Here is a 22517-nt window from a genome sequence, read left to right on the forward strand (position 1 = left end):
AAGTTTGAGCCACAGAGGAGCGTCACAGAAATCTTGAAAAGCCTTTATTTGTAAACTCTTAAGGATAACCACAAATTATCCCATGAAAATCTACATACAAAATTTCAACAACCACTATTAATTGAAAACTGTAGAAACATTCATTGTTCCCCCACATATCATGAAGGCAAAATTCAAGAGGTTTTTAAGCCGTCTTTATTCCCGCGCTCCAAACGTGATTGGAAATGGAAGCAATATTAGTATGTGATACCTAAGTACCCTCTCCCATGCTCTTCATAATCGTTTGCAGAATACATTTGTAGATGTAGGAGTAGATATGGCGGACGGTACAAAGAGCAACACTCTGCAGGCAGGAGAAAGTCACACGCTCGGCGACCAGGAACACCCCAGCCGCGCAGTGTGGTCACCAGCTAGAGCACCTGGAGGGCGCCGCAGCAGAACTGCGTCTCTGGGCCACAGCAGCGGGAAGTGCCGCGGACGGACACTCCCCCCACCTCGCGTCCGGCACAACCTGTTCCCTGCAGGCGCCGCGCCAGCTAGTCTGAAGAGCGCTGCGATACGATACGTGGGAGAAGCCGCGTCGCCCGACACGAAAAACCTGTCTCGGAAGGACACAGGTTGGTGCAGGTTAAGACATCGCCGACCAGACGACATTCCCAGCGTCACAGCATGTCCGGGTAACTCGATACGCCAGGCCTACTTGCTGGTCGTTTTAAATGCTGCGCTAGAGGCTTCTGTACCTCTCTGCTCCTACAAATTATACTCCACAAATACAGCAGTCAGTGAAGTGTTAATGTGGCGTCTGGGAATTTTCGCGTATCCTGGCATGCGCTGAACGTACTCAAACATTTCTCTCTTTACTTATTCTGATCAACACTAAACCGACACACAATACTTTTTTAGTGCAACGCAATCTGACTTCCAATAATCCCTACAAAAGAATGGCCCTGACTAACAATAACCTATACCTTTCATGAATCACTTGCCTCACAAAAATCTTCGTTACTGGAACTATTGCAATACAGCGTGCGCCAACACTGCCAGCTAAATAAAAGATTCTAACTACTGAAGGCACTAACTACTGATAGGCATACTTAGCAGATGAAAGATTTTGATAGAGAACAAACAATGTATTTACCTTAATAATGTTCAAAAGTCATATATATATCAGTTGATGATATCCAGTATTACAAATTTACTCTTTCTGATGACACACGTCCATATCGTCCGCTCTCAAAATTCTGCCATCTCTCTCCCCACATCCACCACTGCGGCTCACCTCCACTTGCGCAACGCTTCGCGCTGTTCACATCCAACTGCCCAACGCTACAATAGCAAAGCCAGTGCGTTGATCAGAGGAGTAGAGGTTGGTATAATACAGCATTGCTACGGTTTACCTGGCACACAATGTTTCAAGGTCTCTGAGGTTCTTCGCAGACGACACATTTATATACTGAGTACAAGTTGCTACGCAACAGTTACGAAGTACAAATGACGTAGCCGACAGCTGATCCTCAACAAAAATTAATGTAATACGTTTAAATAAGCGAAAATCATCCGCAACTGGTCGACTCGGCCCATGGCGATCAATAAGTAAAATTAGTATGTTAGTCTAGGATTTTCAGTATGCAGTGATTTAAGGTGAAACCCTACGTAATTCTTGTTATGGTGAGATGGAGATACCAGAAGGAAGTGTAGCTCACGCACTAAACAAGTCATGTACAAACCGCTTGTTCGGCCAGTCCATGAGTGTTGTTGGTCGGTCTGCGACCCACACTACGTTGTGTTAACAGAAGAGGTAGAGATGCGAAGTACAGCTGCAGGGTAGAGTGTATCACAGACATTATAAGCAAAATGGTGTAGCATTAAAACAAAGGCGTTTCTGGTAGCGGCGAGATGTCTTCACGAAATTTAAAACAACTCTCACCAACTAATGCAAATTTTTTGTTGTTGATTCCCTCCTACAAAGGGAGAAAGGATCATCATAATAAAATAAAAGAAATCACAGCAAGCACGAAAAGATTTAGGTGTTAGTTCTTCTCGCGTGCCCTTCCAGAGTGGGACGGTCGAGAAATAGTCTACAAGTGGTTCTATGAATCTTCGACAAAACAATGAGGTGTCATCCGCAGAACAGTCATGCAGATGTGGATGAAAGGCGCTGCGCGTCGTGAAAATCCTAGTCTGGAAGTTTCCAGATCTCGAGGCCAACACTAGTGAAGAAACATACAGGCTTCTTCGACACACATTTCGCATAATGGAACCCACAGTGAAGTGATAGAAATTCAGACTTATAAGAGGCGTTCCTGTGAAACATTTTATTTCAAAAACACACATATTTAGCTGTTGTCGCCTCCAATTTACTCCCCCCCCCCCCCTATTGTTACAATGCTCCACACGAATTTTCGATTGATGAAAACAGTGTGAGGCGTGCCGATTTGTATTTCACTGCTTCAACGACCGGGAATTTGGTTCCTTTTAATGCATATTTGACCTTGGGGAATAGATAAAAGTCACATGGTGGTAGATCAGGCGAATGAGATGCGTGCTCTGCGATGCTGTACTTCACTAGAAACGTCACGACAGGCAGTGCACAAAGATTCTATGGGTTGTGTTGCGGAACCCACGATTTGCTCTTCGACAATTCGGGATTTTTTTTCTTATTTCCTCACGGGGCAGAGGAAGACTCTGAAGGTATTAATGTTGATTAATATTTTGATCAGCAGGAATCCAGTGAAGGAACACAACAGAAAAAGCAGTCATCATCGCTTTAAATCTTAATTTGCTCATTCGAGCTCTTTTCGCCCTCGGTGACGTTGGGCTTTTCCAGTGCATGAACTGGTGCTTAGTTTCTGGATCGTAAGTTAAAAACTACGAATCGTTACATGCTATCACTCTTTCCAAGAAATTAGGATCATTTTCAATAGTATTCAAAGTGTCAGTACTTGCACTTTCACAAGCTACTTTTTATTCCATCGTGAGAATTTTCGGCAATAGTTTCACACACATTCTCATGTTAAACTGGTTATGTACAATTTTCCTTGGCACTCTTTGTCAATTCCTACAGTTGCAGCAATCGATCAAATACCAAAAAAATGGTTCAAATAGCTGAGCACTATGGGACTTAATATCTGTGGTCATCACCTAACTAACCTAAGGACATCACACACATCCATGCCCGAGGCAGGATTCGAACCTGCGTCCGTAGCGGTCGCGCGGTTCCAGACTGAAGCGCCTAGAACCGCTCGACCACAACGGCCGGCGATCAAATACTCAACCTATGGTCATATAGAATCAGATTACCTACTGTTTCCATCAGTAGAAAGAAAAACCAGTCCAAAGTTGCAAGTTTTTTTAACTCTTTGTTCACTCGACGACTAGTTTAGGACCGAAACCCATTTTCAAATCATTCCAACAGAGTGGAATATGGAATTTCCGAATATGTCAAAAATGTGCAATAAACAGTTACAACGCATGCAGATAACACAGTTACCTGTATGCATTGTAACTGTTTATTGCTCATTTTTTTACATATTCGGAAATGCCATTTTACACTATGTTGCGATGATTTGATAATGGGTCTCAGCCCGAAACTAGACATCGAGTGAATGAAGAATTAAAAAGAGAATTGCAACTTTGGACTGGTTTTTCGTTCTGCTGAGTAAAAGAAGTTGCTGATCCAAGACTACTCCAGCATACTGAAATTCGTACTTTTTCGATATTTTCATCCGTTTTTGATGCTGAAGGCTGTCCTGAGCGCGGGCCATCTTCAACGCCTTGTCGGCCATCTTGGAAACGCTCGAACCACTCAATAACTCGCGTACGTGATGAAGTCTTCGCGATTCACTTCTTTTAGTAAAAGATAGGTTTGAGTAACAGTTTTTTTTCCAAGTTTAATGTGAAACTTCACGACAATTCGTTGCTCTGCTATTACACTTATCATTTTCCCCGAAACATAGCAACAACTCTTACATAAACGAAGGCCACGGCCACACCGATTTTTCTACGAACGCCAGAGACGCCGCCTTCGACCGAGAAGGCTTCACGCTTCACAGCTACTGGTCGATTCCTCTTTGGCGCACGCGTACTCACCCTGTGACAGCATCAATCTCGTTATTTTGTAAGCAGGAAGTGTCCCCCCACCGTACGCCAGCAGGAATGCCGGACATATGCCACGCAGGACATTTGCCACACTTGTCCCTTCGCCAGGTATCTTGAGTAGAGATCCCTCAGGTAAGGAACGCCCTTCCTCGTACTTCTGTCCGCTTTCAAACCGCCGTCTCCACATCTTACTCGATACAACCAGGGACCTCCTTCTTCGACATCTTGGCGAAATACAGAGCTTCTTTTCCGAAATAGAAATATTTATAACCTTTGGGAAACGAAAGTAATTACGACGATTATGTCAGTATGTAATTAGTTCTGCCAAGTATAAATATAGATCCCTCTGTCTGTACGGTAGCCTCCTTTCAAGTTTACTGATTGCGATAGAAACAGTCCATCGCCATGGGAGCAACAAGAAAGGGTTTCTGTAAAGAGAATACGAATGTACGCTAATCATTTCTTTCTGATCGCTGCATTTGTGGCTACTTTAATTACTACAGCTGCATGCCCAAAAGACAACAAGGAAAGAAGAAATGGGTATGTGATAGTTCGAAAAGATGAACGACATACTCCATATTAATTTACACTCTAAAATACGATATCCCTTGCGGCGAAACATTAGTTAATAAAGTGTAGCGGGACAATGTTCAAAACACGACTGAAAGTACGTTCATAAACAGAGATAAGAGCATGTATGACTGACATGTCATCTAAAGACGACGTAGAATTTTAAAATGTTAGAAATAAGGAAAGGAAGTAATACAGAATCCTATGCCTGTAACGTATGTTGTTGTTCTACATTGTTTAGCTCTGGTATTTACAGGGTCACAGAGAAAGCATCCTAGATTTTGGAGGGAAAGGCCGTAATTGTAATGATCTGCACTACAACAGAAACAAGAAGCACAACTGAAGGAAAAATAATGTAATGTGTGTTCCAGCTCACAAGCGACATTGAAGAAGGTAGTTCCTGTGAGTTAGTGTGGACAGAGGTTATATTCGACAACCGGAATAAATTAATAACTGGCTCTCAGATGAAACAGTGCTGAACATTTCAAAGAAAACTCGAGTCTCATCGCAAATAGGTTCCCTACTCATACTATTATAGTTGGCAGTGACTTGAATGTACCTTCCGTATGTTGACAAAAATACATTTTCAGACCCTATTGTAGATAGAAAACAACTTCCATAATTGTTCTAAATGCTTTTTTTTAAACAGTTAGTTCATGAGCCCATTCAAATTGTAAATGGTTACGAAAACACACTTGACCTCTTAGCTACAAATAATCCTGAGCATTACGCCAGATATACGGATTAGTGAACACACAGTCGTAGCGAGGCTCAATTCCTTAACAAAGAAATTCGCCAAAACTAAACGCGAAATATATATATTTATAAAAGCAGCTAAAAAAATTGGTTGACGTCTTTCTAAGAGACAGTCTCCAATCCTTCCAAACTATGTAAGTGAAGACCATATGTGGCTTCAGTTCAGAGAAATAGTATCAACAGTACTCGAGAGATTCATACCAAATAAATTAATAACAGACGGAACTGATCCCCCACGGTACACAAAACACGACAGAAAGCTGCTGCAGGAGCACCGAAAAAGGCACGTATAATTTAGACGAGCGCAAACTCTCCAAGATTGGCGAAGTTTTACTGTGCCTCGAAATTTGGTGCGGATTTCAATGCGAGATGCATTTAATAGTTTCCAAAACTAAATTCTCTCTAAAAATGTGGCGGAAAAGCCATAGAGATTCTGGTCCTAGGGTTAAGAAAACCAGCGGAAAGGCTCAGTAAGTACCTTTACTGCGGGTCGGGCGGCGGGTGAGGAGGAGGAGGGGGAGACAAGGGACCCAACCCTTCGGAGCAGGTAAAATCGTGGCAAATGTCCGGGGTGGTAAATGTCCGCACACCCGCCGGCAGTGAGTGACGCGCTTGGCAAGTTGGGAGTCCCCAGCAGGAAGAGGATAACACTGTTAGCGGGGCGGGCACTCACCCAGACGAGGTCGGCGCGCGCCGCCAGCTTCCGGTTGCGTGCGGCCACCACGGGCCTGGAGTAGAGCAGGCCACACAGGGGGGTCCCGGAAGACATGGCGAGGAGGGCGCGCTCGACACCCGCTGCGCTCGCCGCCTGCACGCGCCGCAGTCTCTGACTGTGACTGCCACTGACCACCGCGTACCCACTGACGTCAATCAGGCGCGCCCTCGCTAAATGGAGCCAAATGGGAGCGCGGGACGCGGACGGGGATCAAGTGCGGCCGGTCAGCTGGAGGCACGGCAGGCGCGCGGCGCGACTCAACTCGGAAGGCGTGAGCGCAGCGGCGACGCTGGGTGGCGAACTCACTGCAAGGAGCCACGCAGTGCAACAGCACCTTTGCTAACAATTTGAAGCAGCTAAAATTGTACAGCCGCCCACAAGTCGGATGTAACTTTTTCTTTAATTTACGTGAATCATTCGACCAACGCGAGCGTCTTCAGAACTGCGGAAATACTATGTGTTACACCACCAAATAATAAGATAAATTCACAGAGCCAACTTCACAACATGGTAACTTTTATTACGTAGACGATGGCCACACGTTACAAGCATCGGGCTGTGTACACCGCCCTCGTCACACACAAACTGGACTAAGTTGTACCATTCAGTCCACTCCGTCGTTATGCTGACTGATGCACACAATGGTTTTTGTGGTTATATTGAAAATAAAACAATTACCATTGCAAGGTTATTTTCGTTTACTGCGCCTACTGCTGTAACAGTTGTTTTATATGTGTGACTTAGAGCTCTAGAAGCCGGCGCAATGAACTCCATTTCACAGTTTTACATAATCTGAAGATGTCTAACCACGGCGAAACGCGTTATTTTTCAACAAAACTTCACAACCGCGACTTTTTTTTCAGTATACTAGACTAAGCTGATTGTGTACAGTTAACCTTCCTTTCTTAAAGAGGCGTTACTTTACACAAGTGGCAACGTGGTGTCCAGCTGTTCCCCATGATATGCTAATGCTGCTACATACAATATTAATAACTAGGTTATTTAATACAAATTAATGTAGAGGCAGCCGGCCGGAATGGCCGTGCGGTTCTAGGCGCTACAGTCTGGAACCGCGTGACCGCTACGGTCGCAGGTTCGAATCCTGCCTCGGGCATGGATGTGTGTGAGGTCCTTAGGTTAGTTATGTTTAAGTAGTTCTAAGTTATAGAGGACTGATGACCTCAGAAGTTAAGTCCCATAGTGCTCAGAACCATTTGAATGTAGAGGCAACCATATAAACTGTGAAACTGAATCAGTTAATGCTTATTTGAAGAAATAATACATTTTATTACATTAGATAAAAGATAATTCCTACAGTTATGTTTTCATAATATAAACTGAATATTCAGTGATTGAACAGTCTTCTTCTGATGACTCATTACAATGATCATTTACACACTGATGACAGACTATAAGGAAATGTTTCATGCACGTATGTTTTACACACTCACGACCAGTAACTTGAGTTTTTACACTCTTACTTACAGGCCAGATGATGCACCTCCTTTTCGCAGCTGGGACTACTACTTGTGCTGGTTTCTCATTAACAGCATATACACTCACTTTTGCTGCACTTTGACAAATTTCTCTGCGTAAGCAATTCAGTATTGCCCTCTTCTTTTGCTAGTCTTACACCAAGCCGATTCCAATTACCCAAAGAAAATCCTCCCTTGCCATTTTAAGCATTAGTATGTGACTTTACACCTACTTGTTCGGCGCTATCTTGTAACGAAAGGGTTGATGTAAATAACTGTAAAACGCTAATCACAATGAACAGCACAAGAATGGAAAACTGGTGACCGGTAATAAACAGATGTGAGAGCGGATTGCTAGGCGGCAGGCAGTGTTGCCAACTTTGTCGGTATACTACAGGGTGGCGCACGAAATGTGTTACCATTTTGTTTTTGAATATAAACTTAATTGTCAATATAATCTGAAAGGAACATATACTACAATAAAGAGCCGTCCATGAAGATTTTTTCTAACTCAGCACATGCTCAATATGTCCACCATTTCGTTTCCTAACTTCCTTCAAACGAACACTGAAGTTAGTGATTACCCTACGGCACATGTCTTCCGTACTTTCACTGCAAGCTCGAAGAATAAGTCCTCTGAGCTCCATTAAATTCCACAGCTCCTTGTTACTGCCTTGCCCTTCAACACGCAGTGGTTCATGCAAGATGGAGCAAGGCCACATACTGCAAACACTGTGTTTGAGTTTTTACACGAGCATTTCGACATGCGGATCATTTCACTCAGGTTTCCAGGTCGCTTCAATGACGGACAAAATTGGCCCCCCAATAGTCCAGACCTCATTCCATGTGACTTTTTTCTTTGGGGGTACCTACAGGAAAAAAATTTCCCGAAACGTCTTATTCTTCAAGCTTGCAGTGAAATTACAGAAGATATATGCCGTAGGGTAATCACTAACTTCAGTGTTCGTTTGAAGGAAGTTAGGAAACGAAATGGCGGACATATTGAGCATGTGCTGAGTTATAACAAATCTCCATGGACGGCTCTTCATTGTAGTATATGTTCCTTTCAGATTGTATTGACAATAAAGTTTATATTCAAAAACAAAATGGTAACATTTCGTACACCACCCTGTAGCTAAACTAAATGAGCTGGGTATGTGTCGGACCTCACGTTAAGAGTTAAAGGTTAACGTAAACTCCCTGGTTAGGTGCATTCTAAGATTAAACAGCAAGCCATACCATTTATAGCTGAGTGAGTCGAAGTCCTATCGATATGCGCTTTTGTTGAAGGTACCCTATGAAGCCAAATGTAAAGCAATGTAATACAAAAAGCGCTAGTGCTAATACAGTGTGGCTAAGGCATGCTGCTGGGTCGAGCTGAGCACTTTCTTTGCCGGTTTGAGAGTCTTCTGTTTTCTCTCTTTGGTAGGAAGGCAGGAGTGGAGCGAGTGAGAAGGAGGTGGTCGAAGCTAGCAGAGGCTGGTAGTTGTGTCCGGCAGAGCGTACGGTTTCCTGCAGAGCAGTTGGCAATTATTTAACCGGTGCAAGGATTTTCCGCTGCGTGCTTCGTGAGCCGGCGTTTACCGTAGGTGGCGGTGTGGTTGTTGGCGTGAGGCGTTTGGCGGGGTACTCCTGCGCTACTTCCCGCGTTTTTGGAGTTCCTCGTGCAGAAGTCAGCGCGATTCGGCGAGACCTACGAATCATGCCGCCCCGCCCCCCCCCCCCCCCCTCCGCTGCCCTTGTCGCTTGGAAAGCCTTCATTGTAGGATTTTGCCCGGCAACCGACTCAAAGCCTTTTTTAGTTTCCGGTCCCGCTTCTTTCTGTTTATGGGTGAGCGTCATATGTAGTGTTCGCCACAAAGTCGTCTAGGTCGTCTGCAGTTTGAAGCAGCTCGGCGCTTGCCTTCCGCTTGATTTTCAACTTCAGTTGTGCAGTGTTCCCGCATTATACATTTAATTCATGATTATTTGGACGGACAGCTGGCATGTGCTTAACTCCCTCCCGTATGGTCTATCTGTTTATAAAGTGTATTTTTTTTAAATTTTGGATTCACAATTTCAATTAAAAGTTTAAACTGTTGTTTTCTAATGATTTTGATTTTTTAAGGCCTTGCGTTCTGTTCCCAATTTTAGGTTTAGATCTCATCTTGCCACTGTGTTGAACATAAGAAAGGGGATCCAATTTAATCAATAGCAGTCACTTGGTTCTTGCATTACTCTTTAATGGAATACGAATATTTTGTATGATAAATATTTTGTGTGATACTCAAATACTTATTGTACATTGAAAGGTGGCTACACTGAGTCACAGCGCCAGAGATCGCGCCAAAGAGTATTATTCAGCCGCCTCCACTGGCAGTGCTTGTTGAGAAGTTGCCGTGGGCAGTAGGAGTTCTGCTGTAGCCGTGACTAGTTGTGAGCATGTTGTGTGCAGTTGTTCTGATGGGCTAGACAGCCGATGCTGTTCGATTGCGGATGTTGTAATGATCAGAGTGTATGTTTCTTCAATATATATGAAGGTAAAGAAAATTTTTTTAATTTCAAAAGTCGTAACTAACAATGTCTCTTGGTCACAGGTTGAGTCAACAAAGCATCTGGCTTGTGTTCATGTATTAGAGTGTAATTCTGGTTTCTATGTGCAATTATAGTATTTTTGTTTTTTTTTAATTACTTCATTGTAGATGGCGTTTAAAGCATCTTGTCGTATTGAGGAAGAACCGTGCCAGATGTGTACGTTGAATCACACTTCCACACACAGAACAGTTACATTTGTGCTTTGTTGTTTCGTAGCTTTTATAGTTGCTGGGGACTTAATTAATTAATTGTGTTAACGGAAGTTTTCTTTCATTCTTTGTTGTTATTATATGCAGTCAGATTGCGTACTAATACCAGTCAGGGCCAAACGGTTACGAGACTGCTTAACCGGACAGACAGCGACTGAAATTAAAAGTATTTGCATTATATTTAATTAAGCCCCCATGCAACATTTAAAATATAAATGACCTTTTAGTCTTGGTTACTTCTGTGTTTATACCTATTCTAGGCGATATATTTCAGAGCTGAGCCAAAACTTTTAGTTTTGTTTTACTCTTTCACTGTTTACGAATGTGTTTGCTGCACATATTGCAGTATTTAATTTAGTCTCTCTTGTCTTAATGTCAGCTGGGGCCCGAGGTCTACACCTGGGGCCTATTGTGGCACCAGCAGGCTTATGTGCTGATCTGAAGTCGAGTTGGTCAATTGTAATTCATTAATATATAATGTGTTTTATCTTTTGTAATACTTTTAAAATTGTGAAGCGTATCTAAATTATTTAACATCCGGTATGTGGAGTTTAACAATTTTTCCTTTAAGCTGATCTTTAGTATTTTTCCTTTTAAACAGAAGAGAATCATATTCTCTCAAAATAATCATTTATCAGTTTTTAAGCACAAGTATTAATTAATTTCTTGTTGGTTAATAAAATTTTGCAGGAGGTACTTATTTCTCAAATGATGTTCAATGGTTTTTTCGAGCGCTTCCTGTACCACCTGACTGTGTGTTCTCTATTTTGGTACACACCCTTGCTGCCTGTTGCATTGTGGTAGCAGAGCGTGGTTTCAATCCATGGACCACTACTATTTCGAACATTCACAGACACAAGTCTAAAATTTACACTTCATTATTAAATTAATTTTAAAAATGCATACTAAAATTACAAATTAAAATTATGATTGCCACTTTTCCATGCGTTAAATCACGTCACATATTATATATGTTATTATGGCACTAAAACTGATCTATATTAACACAGATTAAACAAAATATTCATACATTAAAGTGGCAATTACAATTTTAATTTGTTATTTTATTACATCCTTTTAAAATTATTTTAATAGACATGTTCTTTACACTTCTATGTGTGAGCGCCCGAAAAAGCGGTGGATATTTTCCATAGTTTAATGATATAAGTGTTTTTTTTTGTAGCTTTACATTAGGCTTCACAACATACGTTCAATAAAAGCGCATATAGGAATTTGACTCGCTCAGCAGTAAATATTTGTACGTAATGTAAGTTATCATGTTGTAAGTTGAATCTGTGAATTTGCCTTATTGTATGGTGGTGTAACACACTATTTCCACAGTTCTGAAGATGCTGGCATTGTTCGAATGAAACATGTAAAATAAAGAAACAGTTACATCCATCTTGTCGCAGTTCTACAATTTTAATTTCTAACGGTAGCTATTCCCCTACTAACAAATGCTGCGCTCGCTAAATCTAAATCAGGTTCACAGAAATAGGACAGCAGGAGTGAAACCGAACATATGACAACGTACGAGGGTGAGCCCTTAAGCAATGCCGCATCAATACACAATATTATAAAAAAGTATGTATGTATGTACCTGTATGTTCAACATCTCCTCCTGAACCAGTAGACGATTTCAACCAAACTTTGTACACATATCACTATCTGGAAAGAATCGCTGTGGGGGATAGAACGATCCACCTATCAAAAGGGAGGGTGTGGGGGTAGGTTGAAAAAGAAATGTAGCCCATGACTTGCGAATAGCCAAACGTTATTCATCCCGTATTTGAGAATAAGAGCCCTTAATAACTTCCAACGAATTTTACACATAATTTGAAACCTTTACGAAACTTTTTCTTGGGGGCAACCTCTGCGGGATGATTAAATGAAAAAGGTTTATCACTTACTACATTTTCCCTGTTCATGCAGTGAAACTACCGCATGAGGCATGACGTCATAATTTATCAATTCTTTACTGCTAACAGTATTCGTGACACGTTTTGCAGGTAGATTCACATACACCATAGAATGTGCCTCCAGAATTACATCATGCGATACATGGTTCAGGAGATATGACGTTATGAGGACTGAGCTGGGTGGAGATACATCTGACACATATGTGACATACACGTACCCTGGCAATTTACAAGAAATGTAAATCACATAGACATTTGATAACAACTACACACAATTCTTTCTTTCTTTCTTTTGCTACTGCCGTTATCCCTCATTGGGCGCAGGGTCGGCAGGGTTAAGTACGGATTTGGCATGGTTAATTTTAAGGGGTGGCCGGATGGAGAAATTCTGTGCCATTCCCCAGGACATCAGACGATAGTGTTATCTCTGTATATTGCATACTCTTTTCCTTATGCAGGCTTATAACCACAAGATTAAGCTTTTCCACTACTGATTCTGCAAACATGTCTGAAAAGGCTACGTGCAGAATCTAGGTTGGTGGCGGGGAGTCCTTTGCTGTCGGTTTCTATTTGAGCTAGGAAGGTGGAGTAAAGAGTTTTTGTTTTAGCCCGCACCAGCGGCCACTTCTACAGACTTTCTGACATCGGTGTTACAGTGTAATAACCAAGATTTGAACGAAGAACCGGAACTGGCGCCAGGCAAATTGTGCAAATCGATTAATGCCTTTTGCAAAAATGATAATTGGTCTGAAAGTAATGCTCAGCTCTGAGAGATTTTTGAAGCGCGCCACTTATGTACTGTAAAGTTCTACGAATCGGTGCAAACGTTGCACGAAGTTAGATAAATGGATAAGGTCACAACACTTTTTTAATTCCAATAATCTTATTCCCTTGTCGACGTACGATGGTTTAAAGTCGAGCTAAATGCACCAAGTAAAATTCGTTGTTACGTGAACTGTATGCGCGGAAACAGTTTCAAGTGAATCAAATACATAAACAATCCAATCTTATGGTAAAATTGAAAACTCGCTTTCAAAAATCGATCATCATTTGGTTTTAACGGTTTTGTGATTTTCTGTTTTTCAAACTTACGTGAATCAGTTCAAATTTTATAAGAAAGTAAAGAAACACATGTAATTAATGGTCGCCGTGTTTTGTGAACGCTTTATGCGTTGACACAATAGAAGCAACATGGTTCGAAAGACAGTAAAGAAACTTATAACACATCAACCGCCGCCCGAGTCAACAAAAACCTGCATGAAGCTATGGCTGTCGTACCTGTCGTACGTCAATATCACGGTAGAGTGACCTTGAGTAGAGCTGGACCTTGCCGCCGTGGTAACACCGGTTCCCGTCAGACCACCGGAGTTAAGAGCTGTCGGGCTTGGCTAACACTTGGATGGGCGATGATCCGTCTGCAGAGCGCTGTTGGCGAGCGCGGTGCACTCAGCCCTTGTAGGGCAAACTGAGGAGCTGCTTGGTTGAGAAGTAGCGGCACCGGTCACGAAAACTGACAAAGGCCGGGAGGGCGGTGTGCTAAAGACATGGCTCTGCATATCCGCATCGGGGGTGATGCCTGAGGTCTGAGGATGACACGGCGGCCGGTCGGTACCGTTAGGGTCCTCCGGGACCTGTTAGGACGGAGAGTCAAAAGTTGGGAACCAGAGTGAAAAATGCTCGTATCATAGCACAAAAGAAGCTGAATGTCTTGGGCAGAACCAGGGACGTAAAGGAAGAGAACTTAATGAAAAAATTCCATTTCACCCATATTTTACATTTAAGGACTGTATTACATTTGTTTTAATAACATCTTTACTAATTATATGCTGTTTAATTAACCGAGCTTTTTTGCAAGTTAACCCTACTTCCCCAGCGCCGAGAGCTCTCTTACTTAGACCCACCCCCTGTTGTATGTACAGTCATGGGTGTAAGAACAAATAGACACACTTTTGTGTGTTTCTAGAGAGTGGGAGACATCTACAAAGCGAAATATGCCGGAGTGAGGATTCATGAATCCTAAACATTGTGTCACAACGCACGACATCACATATGCCATGTTAGATGACGTAATGACATGTGTCATGGCCGGCCACAGTGGCCGAGCAGTTCTAGGCGCTGCAGTCTGGAACCGCGCGACCGCTACGGTCGCAGGTTTGAATCCTGCCTCGGGCATGGATGTGTGTGATGTCCTTAGGTTAGTTAGGTTTAAGTAGTTCTAAGTTCTAGGGGACTGATGACCTCAGATGTTAAGTCCCATAGTGCTCAGAGCCATTTGAGCCACTCCGACCGGCCTGTTTTGATTTAAATGTCGTTGTAGCTATCAGGTAAGTCGGCAAGTAGTTGCCTTCTTTTACATCCCTAACTCTGCCTCATTCTGCTACGCACAGCCACACACTAAAATAATTTTGAGTCATTTCTTTGTTGAATCATTATCACCAAAGACAGGAAGAGCTTTGATGTAGCGCTTTGTGTAGTAGTTACTTGGCAAGGTGGTGGTGGTGGTTAGTGTTTAACGTCCCGTCGACAACGAGGTCATTAGAGACGGAGCGCAAGCTCGGGTTAGGGAAGGATTGGGAAGGAAATCGGCCGTGCCCTTTCAAAGGAACCATCCCGGCATTTGCCTGAAACGATTTAGGTAAATCACGGAAAACCTAAATCAGGATGGCTGGAGACGGGATTGAACTGTCGTCCTCCCGAATGCGAGTCCAGTGTGCTAACCACTGCGCCACCTCGCTCGGTGGATTACTTGGCAAGTTATCTCGAAAACCTGAATTAACTTACTGCAGCACGGAGGGGTTTCCACGTGAGTATCACCCACACTGCCGCAGCAAGTTGTTTCACAGCTTTCGACATAACTTGCAGAAAAAGCGCTATGTTATTAATTTTCCTGTCTTTTACGGCAGTGATGAAGTGTTGTGCAAATAACGAGGTCCTGCGGCAAAGTTGGTACCCCGCGAGGGAGCCGCAAGTAAGCATAGTCGCTGCCAGATGCAATGAAGAGTGGGCGGGATTGGCCTACACGCGCCCTCAAGGATCGCACACGCCACCGCTCCCCCCCCCCCCCCCCCATAAAAAAAAAAAAAACTAACCTAAGGACATCACACACATCCATGCTCCAGGCACTATTCGAACCTGCGACCGTAGCAGACGCGCAATTCCGGACTGAAGCGCCTAGAACCACTCGGCCACCACGGCCGGCCCCACCGCTCCAGCATGATTGATTACGTCAGAGTGGAGTGCCGCTCAGCTGCCGTTGGCAATCATCGCCAAAGACGACAGCATCGTATCACTACAGAGACAGCAGAGCAAGAGTCGTATTAGAATTATGTAGGAAAGTTTGTACTTCGAGAGAAGGGACTATTATCTTCTACTGTATCAACGGATATGTTAGTGTCCGGTGACAGTAATAAATACACATGACATACCTGTCGCGATACATTGTTGCAAAGTTAAGTATATCATCTTATTCAAGCCGAAAGTAAATGTAAGATCACTCACCATTGCGCCGACGAGTGTGCTTCACCCGGCACAACAAATCAAACAATGAAGAACCAGAAATAGCCCAGAAAATTAAATAAATTTTCATGGATGGGTGGTCGCTAGCAGCTAAAGTGTTTTTAACCATCATCGGAGAATACGATAAAATGTGTTTCAAACTCTCAGGATGGTTGATCACTTACAAAAAAGCAAGCTGAGCAATGACTTCGGTAACACGTTAAAACTTCGTCCCTAACAGATCAGGAACAATATCTTAATAGTCTGACAAGTGCCAATGAAAAAGGAGCACCCCGTCACTCGCCTGAAGAACTACAGGGAAACCTAGCCCAGGAAGGCAGGACCGGGACTACAACCGCCGTACTCTGGAGTACTCGTCCTCTTCCTTCTGGCGGTCATATGACCTGTAAGCGTATTGTCATATCGCTGGCTTCGTTGCGGAGTCTCTTCGCGAGCGGCTGTATTGGAGAGTCGAGCACGGGGCACGGAGCTGCTATGTTGTGTTGAGGGTAGCTCTGCATGGGAAAGGCATTATTATGGAGTTTCAAGTGTGGCTGCAAGTACTATTATTGTGAAGTAACGATGTATGGAAGTGGATTCAGTGAAAAGTGCGTAAAGTAGTAATTAAGTATGAGCAGTGCCGCCGATAACGTATCTGAGTATCCGCCCGTGCCGGCCGGAGTGACCGAGCGGTTCTAGGCGCTACAGTCTGGAACCGCGCGACCGCTGCGGTCGCAGGTTCGAATCCTGCCTCGGCCATGGATGTGTGTGATGTGCTTAGGTTAGTTAGGTTTAAGTAGTTCCAAGTTCTAGGGGACTGATGACCTCAGATGTTAAGTCGCATAGTCCTCAGAGCCATCTGAACCACGTATCCGCCGATTTGCGTGTCGTACCATACAACATCAATCATCCGCGTCGTGTTCGGCCTCCCAGAATGAAATTAATGTGAATCAGTAAAATAGCTTACCACGAAGGAGAGCAATCACGTGCCAGTGTCTTGTTGCGAGCGTGATAACATGCGTTCGGTCATCGCATTTCCGCGTCATCAACAATCAGCCGCGTCCCGACGGTTACGTGGCACGCTCTTACAAATGAGAACTGTGAATTGTAAATTAACTCTTTTGAACTGTGTTGCTTTATCAAGTGTCAAGAACGACTGGTACCAGATAAGTAACGAGCGTAAGAACTTCCGTTCGACCATTCGGCTTCCGTATCATCAACAATCACCAGCGTCCTGTTCGTTACGCGTACGCTCGTCCAAGTAGTAATTGTGGACAGGTAATCATCATCTTTGCCTGTGAATCAGTCACCGAAGGTTTGGCCAGAGTAAGATTGTGAAATAAGTGTGACGGCGTGAAGTACAATAGTGACAGACATTAACATCGTCAAGAATACTGTGCAATAATAAGGGAAGGATAATTATGACCTCTCATCAAATTAGCAAGACTTGGCATCAACACTTACGACTTAGTGTGTAAACAGTGCAACCTGCGATTTTCTTATCGTCTCAGAACATGATCGTTCACACCAGACGTAGGACAGTGTTTGTCTTTAGTGTTGAGTGGCTCCGCTAAACGCGCTTGTATATTCATACAAGTACATAATTTCAGGCAAGGCAGCACCAGTGTGGAGCAGAAATAATACGACCGCCGTGGGAGTACCAGGTACGTGGCGTGGACAGGGCGCACCGGGGGTGTTACAAACCCAACATCTCTGCCGTGGTTCGCCTCGATGTAGCTGCGTAGACGTCCTGTGACTTCTGTCATTCGCATGAGGCACGAACACTGGTGTTACCCGTGCACCTATAGCAGTTGAAGGTTATCACGTCTGGACACTGCGATAAGGACATAAAGCCAGTAGCGGATCTTAACGACATCATACCGGCGTGTTCCAAGTACTCGACGGCACAGTCATTCTTCTAAAGGAAACTGATTGCTATAGGTTACCCCCTCCTGTTTTACTCCGCCGTTTTCAAAAATATAACTTCCTCACACACTATTTGAAAGCCACTAGCATTCAAATTTAAATTAGGAGTTGCCGAGGTCTTTATTTTCACACGCTATCAACCCGGTTCGTAATCGTGTGCGTAAATGCGTGTTTTATTTTGCGAACATATCTCTATTTGCACATTACATGTTCGTTATTGCTCTCTTGTGCGTTATATGTCACTGTCTTACAGGCACAATTGCACGTACTGTTGGCTGTATTAAGTTTGTCATCTCGGGTTTTTGTTTTATTTTAAGTACGTCTGTCTGTATGTTCCACTTCTCAAATGGTTCAAATGACTCTGAGCACTATGGAACTTAACTTCTCAGGTCATCAGTCCCCTAGAACTTAGAACTACTTAAACCTAACTAACCTAAGAATATCACACACATCCATGTCCGAGGCGGGATTTGAACCTGCGACCGTAATGGTCGCGCGGTTCCAGACTGTAGCGCCTAGAACCGCCTGGCCACTCCGGCCGGCTACACTTCTCACACTGTGGTACAACAACCGAGTTCGAAAACTGTTACGGAAGCAGAGGGAACTTCACAGCAAACATTAACATAGCCAAAGCCTTGCAGACAAACAAAAATTACACGAAGCGAAATGTAGCGTGAGGAGGGCTATGCGAGAGGCGTTCAATGAATTCGGAAGTACAGTTCTATGTACTGACTTGGCAGAAAATCCCAAGTCAGAGCGGTAGCTGGATCGAAACAAAATTTCCAGACATTCTGTGACCAAAATGGTACTGAAACACAGGATGATAGACAAAAGGCCGAAATGCTAAATGTCTTTTTCCAAAGCTGTTTCACAGAGGAAGACTGCACTGTAGTTCCTTCTCTAGATTGTCGCACAGATGACAAAATGGTAGATATCGAAATAGACGACAGAGGGATAGAGAAACAATTAAAATCGCTCAAAAGAGGAAAGGCCGCTGGACCTGATGGGATACCAGTTCGATTTTACACAGAGTACGCGAAGGAACTTGCCCTCCCTTCTTGCAGCGGTGTACCGTAGGTCTCTAGAAGAGCGTACTGTTCCAAAGGATTGGAAAAGGGCACAGGTCATCCCCGTTTTCAAGAAGGGGCATCGAACAGATGTGCAGAACTATAGACCTATATCTCTAACATCGATCGGTTGTAGAATTTTGGAACACGCATTATGTTCGAGTATAATGACTTTTCTGGAGAATAGAAATCTACTCTGTAGGAATCAGCATGGGTTTCGAAAAAGACGGTCGTGTGAAACCCAGCTCGCGCTATTCGTCCACGAGACTCAGAGGGCCAAAGACACCGGTTCCCAGGTAGATGCCGTGTTTCTTGACTTCCGCAAGGCGTTCGATACAGTTCCCCACAGTCGTTTAATGAAGAAAGTAAGAGCATATGGACTATCAGACCAACTGTGTGATTGGATTGAAGAGTTCCTAGATAACAGAACGCAGCATGTTATTCTCAATGGAGAGAAGTCTTCCGAAGTAAGAGCGATTTCAGGTGTGCCGCAGGGGAGTGTCGTAGGACCCTTGCTATTCACAATATACATAAATGACCTTGTGGATAACATCGGAAGTTCACTGAGGCTTTTTGCGGATGATGCTCTAGTGTATCCAGAGGTTGTAACAATGGAAAATTGTCCTGAAATGCAGGAGGATCTGCAACGAATTGACGCATGGTACAGGAAATGGCAATTGAATCTCAATGTAGACAAGTGTAATGTGCTGCGAATACACAGAAAGAAAGATCCTTTATCATTTAGCTACAATATAGCGGGTCAGCAACTGGAAGGAGTTAATTCCATAAATTACCTGAGAGTAGGCATTAGTAGTGATTTAAAATGGAATGACCACATAAAATCAAACGTCGGTAAAGCAGATGCCAGACAGATTCATTGGAAGAATCCTAAGGAAATGCAATCCGAAAACAAAGGAAGTAGGTTACAGTACACTTGTTCGCCCACTGCTTGAATATTGCTCACCAGTGCGGGATCCGTACCAGATAGAGTTGATAGAAGAGATAGAGAAGATCCAACGGAGAGCAGCGCGCTTCATTACGGGATCATTTAGTAATCGCGAAAGCGTTACGGAGATGATAGATAAACTCCAGTGGAAGACTCTGCAGGAGAGACGCTCAGTGGCTCGGTACGGGCTTTTGTTGAAGTTTGGAGAACATACCTTCACCGAGGAGTGAAGCAGTATATTGTTCCCTCATACGTATATCTCGCGAAGAGACCATGAGGATAAAATCAGAGACATTAGAGCTCACACAGAGGCATACCGACAATCTTTCTTTCCACGAACAATACGTGACTGGAACAGAAGCGGGAACCGATAGAGGTACTCAAGGTACCCTCCGCCACACACAATCAGGTGGCTTGCAGAGTACGGATGTAGATGTAGATTGTTATACGATGTTATTTGCAATTTTGTTCTTCAGCTGTTGTTGTACTTATTGTATGATGCACCGTGTTTGTCCTTTCATATTTTGTCTTCTAGTATAAGAGCATATGGATGTTTGTTATAATGTTGTTGCATAGTGCTTCTTGTAATTGTGCTCCATTGCCATTGTCAACTCTGCCGCCGGCTGTCTGGTGTTTGTCTAAGAGCGCTTTTATTTCACTTTAAGAGAGTGTTTGTATGCTAACTTCGTAATTTTGTGCTATTCTGCGTTTTTGCGATTATGTTTCTTTGGCACTTTATAAACCTTGTTGGCTGTATCGTTGTTGTAACACAAGCCGAAATAAAGAAAAAAGAATAGTCTTGTGCGTTAAACGACTCCCTCACCTCGCCTGGTTGTCGCGCTGTGCGCGCGCTTGCTGAGGCTCCTATCAGACGAGCGACTTCCCCGCTGTAACACCACTTCTCGTGGTCGGCGCGCGTGACACGCTATCGTCTAAATCAGCCGCAGAACGCGTCGCGAATGACGTCAGTGATCAATTTATCGTGGCATCCGTGCAGCCCTGAATCCCCAGCACGCGGAAGCAGGCTCACGTGCCCCCAGACCGCGTAGAATGTCGCCGCCCTCTTCCTCACTCTGCGCTGCAGAGGAAGCAGCGTGGTTGCCGGCAGTTGAGTTACGGAATTCTCCTACTGAATTTCCAATGCCATTTGTCGGTACAATTCCTCCAGTTACCACGGAGTCAAATGAAAACCGAACACCCGCCGCAACGAGACCATGGAATGATCTTTAATGTAGTGACCTTTCCTCTCTTAGTGTGTATTTTTATTTGAATTTATTTTATGTATAACGTTTAAGAATGAATATGGCTGTACTGATCTTACCTGGTCGGTTGTTACGCAACCGGAATTGCCTACGGCAGGGGCGGGCAGGAATCCTGCACATGTGCGGTGCACTTGCACGCGTGCAGTTAACAGGTGTTCCGCGTGCACACAGGGGCAAGCTGGCCACCCGCTTATCTCCCATCCCCACCATACCTCCTGTCCGCTCCTTCCTCTGTAATGCGTTTTGTTTCCTAGCTTGCTTTATTGAGTGAATGAATAAGGTTAGTAGGAGTGCTTGAGAGAAATCATGGTTTGAAAGAGTACCTATTACCTACGATACGCTCTATTTAATTATCACACGTGTAGTTTACAATACGTTTAATATCTGGAACAAAATTTCTACATACAGACAAACACAAACAGTTACGTAAATTTTCATCACTGATGTTTGCTCGTAACCGAGACTTATTAATTCAGCAAATGGTTTTCCAGCTCTCGCTATATTAAGCGCAGTCTTATAACTTGCACATACCAGTGGGCTATTATTGTTGTCGTCGTGAAAACTTGAAAACAGTGCTCCATAAAATGTTAAATCAGTTACATGAGAGACATAACGGGAGAAAGTCGCAGATCTCTCGTGACAACAGCAAATACGACAAATTCAAATGGCTCTGAGCACTATGGGACTTAACTGCTGTGGTCATCAGTCCCCTAGAACTTAGAACTACTTAAACCTAACTAACTTAAGGACATCACACACATCCATGCCCGAGGCAGGATTCGAACCTGCGACCATAGCGGTCGCGCGGTTGCAGACTGTAGTACCTAGAACCGCTCGGCCACTCCGGCCGGCCAACTACGACAGATTCATCTGGTATCGTCAAATCGCTCTTCTTAAGCTCAGTCAATTCCCCATCCGCTCAGAATCAGACAATAAATTGTACTCGTCCTTGTGAAATTTATTATAATGGCCTTCAATACTAAACTTCCGTTGACTAGCGAGAATACTGCCACATATTAAACATTTCGAATTTTCACGTTTTTGCACAAAGAAAAAATGATTCTCCCATTACTTTTTAAAAGATAGCAATTCTCCACTTCTCCGTTTCTTGAAATATAACGTTCACTACATAGTGCTCGCTTCGCATCAACGTCCGCAACTTAGCCTGGCACTACACTGCCGCGACCTGCCGGCTGTCGCCAGAGCCCCGGTCGACGCCTGCACGCGAGCAGCACATGTGCAGCGCTGTGCGCTCATGAGCCGCGTGCAACGTTTGCCCGCCCCTGGCCTAAAGTAATTTACACACACGCGCGCTGCAGCTGCTCGGCGAGTGAAAACAATGAAACGAACACAACGACAAAACACAGAAAATTACCTTGTGTTTGTCACTGTTAATGATTTGACGTTACGTGAGCAACAGCTTTTGAAATATTGTTAAAATTAATCTTGCGTACCAATACGTCTGCTAAAGCTTCGTGTATATGAGGTCAATAGTATAAAATTTT

The 22517-nt window shown here is 43.7% G+C and overlaps 1 protein-coding gene across 2 annotated transcripts in view; it reads right to left on the bottom strand.

Annotated features, from left to right (window-relative positions):
- Nucleotides 1-22517, bottom strand: part of LOC126100174 (TBC1 domain family member 4) — an 874659-nt gene that overhangs the window by 426285 nt on the left and 425857 nt on the right. The window contains exon 1 of one of the 2 annotated variants that reach the window (XM_049910728.1): nucleotides 6098-6188. The exons of the other annotated variant lie outside the window; for it this stretch is intronic. The gene's annotated coding sequence lies outside the window, so the exon portion shown is untranslated. Of the gene's footprint in view, nucleotides 1-6097; nucleotides 6189-22517 lie in introns of those variants that run through there. 2 annotated transcript variants of the gene reach the window in all.

The sequence above is a fragment of the Schistocerca cancellata genome, chromosome 9 (assembly GCF_023864275.1).
Source record: "Schistocerca cancellata isolate TAMUIC-IGC-003103 chromosome 9, iqSchCanc2.1, whole genome shotgun sequence".
Classification (NCBI taxonomy): domain Eukaryota; kingdom Metazoa; phylum Arthropoda; class Insecta; order Orthoptera; family Acrididae; genus Schistocerca; species Schistocerca cancellata.